This window comes from Lathyrus oleraceus, chromosome 3 (genome assembly GCF_024323335.1).
Source record: "Lathyrus oleraceus cultivar Zhongwan6 chromosome 3, CAAS_Psat_ZW6_1.0, whole genome shotgun sequence".
Lineage (NCBI taxonomy): Eukaryota > Viridiplantae > Streptophyta > Magnoliopsida > Fabales > Fabaceae > Lathyrus > Lathyrus oleraceus.
This window is the reverse complement of record NC_066581.1, coordinates 145,282,442-145,286,809: the sequence shown is the minus strand read 5'-3', so window position 1 is coordinate 145,286,809 and position 4,368 is coordinate 145,282,442.

The following is a 4,368-nucleotide window of genomic DNA, read 5'->3' as shown; positions in this document are numbered from 1 at the left end:
TTATCTGCAGCAAGAAAGTTCTTTATAGGATGATGGTTATTTGCACCAAGAAATTTCTTTATAGGATCATCGTTATCAGCAACAAAAAGGTTCTTAGTATGAGCAACTTCCTCGGGCTGGTTCTCGTTCAGGTTCTGTGAGTGAGCTTCATTCAATGTTAGGTTTAGTGCATGATCATGGTTATCTGCAGCAAGAAAGTTCTGTATAGGATGATGGTTATTTGCAGCAAGAAAGTTCTGTATAGGATCATCTTTATCTGCAGCAAAAAGGTTCTCAGTATGAGAGCCTTTCTCGGGCTGGTTCTGGTTCAGGTTCTGTGAGGAAGCTACATTCAATGTCAGGTTCAGTGCATGATTATGGTTATCTGCAGCAAGAAAGTTCTGTAAAGGATGATGGTTATTTGTAGCAAGAAAGTTATGTATAGGATCATCGTTATCTGCAGCAAGAAGGATCTCAGTATGAGAAACTTCCTCGGGCTGGTTCTGGTTCAGGTTCTATAAGGGAGCTTCATTCAATGTCAGGTTCAGTGCATGATCATGGTTATCTGCAGGAAGAGAGTTTCGTATAGAATGATGGTTATTTGCAGCAAGAAAGTTCTATATAGGATCATCGTTTTCTGCAGCAAGAAGGTTCTCAATATGAGCAACTTCCTCGGGTTGGTTCTGGTTCAGGTTCTGTGAGAGAGCTTCATTCAATGTCAGGTTCAGTGCATGATCATGGTTATCTGTAGCAAGAAAGTTTTATATACGATGATGGTTATTTGTAGCAAGATAGTTTTGTATAGGATCATCGTTATCTGCAGCAAGAAGGTTCTCAGTATGAGCAACTTCCTCGGGTTGGTTCTAGTTCAGGTTCTGTAAGGGAGCTTCATTCAATGTCAGGTTCAGTGCATGATCATGGTTATCTGCAGCAGGAAAGTTCTTTATAGGATGATGGTTATTTGCAGCAAGAAATTTCTTTATAGGATCATCGTTATCAGCAGCAAAAAGGTTCTTAGTATGAGCAACTTCCTCGGGCTGGTTCTCGTTCAGGTTCTGTGAGTAAGCTTCATTCAATGTTTGGTTCAATGCATGATCATGGTTATCTGAAGCAAGAAAGTTCTATATAGGATGATGGTTATTTGTAGCAAGAAAGTTATGTATAGGATCATCGTTATCTGCAGCAAGAAGGTTCTCAGAAAGAGAAACTTCCTCGGGCTGGTTCTGGTTCAGGTTCTGTGAGTGAGCTTCATTCAATGTCTGGTTCAGTGCATGATCATGGTTATCTGTAGCAAGAAAGTTTTGTATAGAATGATGGTTATTTGCAGCAAGAAAGTTCTGTATATGATCATCGTTATCTGCAGCAAGAAGGTTCTTAGTATGAGCAACTTCCTCGGGCTGGTTCTGGTTCAGGTTCTGTGAGAGAGCTTCATTCAATGTCAGGTTTAGTGCATGATCATGGTTATCTGCAGCAAGAAAGTTTTGTGTAGGATGATGGTTATTTGCAGCAAGAAAGTTCTGTATAGGATCATCGTTATCTGCAGCAAGATGGTTGTCAGTATGAGCAACTTCCTCGGGTTGGTTCTGGTTCATGTTATGTAAGGGAGCTTCATTCAATGTCAGGTTCAGTGCATGATCATGGTTATCTGCAGCAAGAAAGTTCTGTATAGGATAATGGTTATTTGCAGCAAGAAGGTTCTGTATAAGATCATCGTTATCAGCAGCAAGAAGGTTCTCAGTATGAGCAACTTCCTCGGGCTGGTTCTCGTTCAGGTTCTGTGAGGGAGCTTCATTCAATGTTAGGTTCAGTGCATGATCATGGTTATCTGCAGCAAGAAAGTTCTGTATAGGATGATGGTTATTTGCAGCAAGAAAGTTCTGTATAAGATCATCGTTATCTGTAGCAAGAAGGTTCTCAGTATGAGCAACTTCCTCGGGATGGTTCTGGTTCAGGTTCTGTGAGGGAGTTTCATACAATGTCGGGTTCAGTGCATGATCATGGTTATCTGAAGCAAGAAAGTTTTGTATAGGATGATGGTTATTTGCAGCAAGAAAGTTATGTATAGGTTCTGTGGGGGAGTCTCATACAATGTCAGGTTCAGTGCATGATCATGGTTATCTGCAGCAAGAAAGTTTTGTACAGGATGATGGTTATTTGCAGCAAGAAAGTTATGTATAGGATCGTCGTTATATGCAGCAAGAAGGTTCTCAGTATGAGCAACTTCCTAGGGCTGGTTTTGTTTCAGGTTTTTGTGTGGAGCTTCATTCAATGTCTGGTTCAGTGCATGATAATGGTTATCTTCAGCAAGAAAGTTCTGTATAGAATGATGGTTATTTGCAGCTAGAAAGTTCTGTATAGGATCATCGTTATCTGCAGCAAGAAGGTTCTTTGTATGAGCAATTTCCTCGGGCTGGTTCTGGTTAGGTTCTGTGAGAGAACTTCATCTAATGTCAGGTTCAGTGCATGATCAAGGTTATCTGCAGCAAGAAAGTTTTGTATAGGATGATGGTTATTTGCAGCAAGAAAGTTATGTATATCATCATCGTTATCGGCAACAAGAAGGTTCTCAGTATGAGCCACTTCCTCGGGCTGGTTCTGGTTCAGGTTCTGTAAGGTAGCTTCATTCTATGTCAGTTTCAGGGCAGATCTTGGTTATCTACAACAAGAAAGTTTTGTATAGGATGATGGTTATTTGCAGCAAGAAAGTTCTGTATAGGATCATCGTTATCTGCGACAAGAAAGTTCTGTATAGAATCATCGTTATCTACGGAAATAAGGTTCTCAGTATGAGATACTTCCTCGGGTTGGTTCTGGTTCAGGTTCTGTGAGGGAGCTTCATTCAATGTCAGGTTCAGTGCATGATAATGGTTATCTGCAGCAAGAAAGTTTTGTATAGGATGATTGTTATTTGCAGCAAGAAAGTTCTGTATAGGATGATGGTTATCTACAGCAAGAAGGTTCTCAGTATGAGCAACTTCCTCGGGCTGCTCCTGGTTTAGGTTCTGTGAGGGAGCTTCATTCAATGACATGTTCAGTGCATGATCATGGTTATCTGCAGCAAGAAAGTTCTTTATAGGATGATGATTATTTGCACCAAGAAATTTCTTTGTAGGATCATCGTTATCAGCAACAAGAAGGTTCTTAGTATGAGCAACTTCCTCGGGCTGGTTCTCGTTCAGGTTCTGTGAGTGAGCTTCATTCAATGTTAGGTTCAGTGCATGATCATGGTTATCTGCAGCAAGAAAGTTCTGTATAGGATGATGGTTATTTGCAGCAAGAAAGTTCTGTATAAGATCATCGTTATCTGTAGCAAGAAGGTTCTCAGTATGAGCAACTTCCTCGGGTTTGTTCTAGTTCAGGTTCTGTAAGGGAGCTTCATTCAATGTCAGGTTCAGTGCATGATCATGGTTATCTGCAGCAGGAAAGTTCTTTATAGGATGATGGTTATTTGCAGCAAGAAATTTCTTTATAGGATCATCATTATCAGCAGCAAAAAGGTTCTTAGTATGAGCAACTTCCTCGGGCTGGTTCTCGTTCAGGTTCTGTGAGTAAGCTTCATTCAATGTTTGGTTCAGTGCATGATCATTGTTATCTGCAGCAAGAAAGTTCTATATAGGATGATGGTTATTTGTAGCAAGAAAGTTATGTATAGGATCATCGTTATCTGCAGCAAGAAGGTTCTTTGTATGAGCAATTTCCTCGGGCTGGTTCAGGTTAGGTTCTGTGAGAGAGCTTCATCCAATGTTAGGTTCAGTGCATGATCAAGGTAATCTGCAGAAAGAAAGTTCTGTATAGGATGATGGTTATTTGCAGCAAGAAAGTTATGTATAGCATCATCGTTATCGGCAACAAGAAGGTTCTCAGTATGAGCCACTTCCTCGGGCTGGTTATAGTTCAGGTTTTGTATGGTAGCTTCATTCAATGTCAGTTTTAGGGCAGATCTTGGTTATCTACAATAAGAAAGTTTTGTATAGGATGATGGTTATTTGCAGCAAGAAAGTTCTGTATGGGATCCTCGTTATCTGCGACAAGAAAGTTCTGTATAGGATCATCGTTATCTACGGAAAGAAGGTTCTTAGTATGAGCAACTTCCTCTGGTTGGTTCTGGTTCAGGTTCTGTGAGGGAGTTTCATTCAATGTCAGGTTCAGTGCATGATAATGGTTATCTGTAGCAAGAAAGTTTTGTATAGGATCATGGTTATTTGCAGCAAGAAAGTTCTGTATAAGATGATGGTTATCTACAGCAAGAAGGTTCTCAGTATGAGCAACTTCCTAGGGCTAGTTCTGGTTAATGTTCTTTGGGGGAGCTTCATTCAATGTCAGGTTCAGTGCATGATCATGGTTATCTGCAGCAAGAAAGTTTTGTATAGGATGATGGTTATTTGCAGC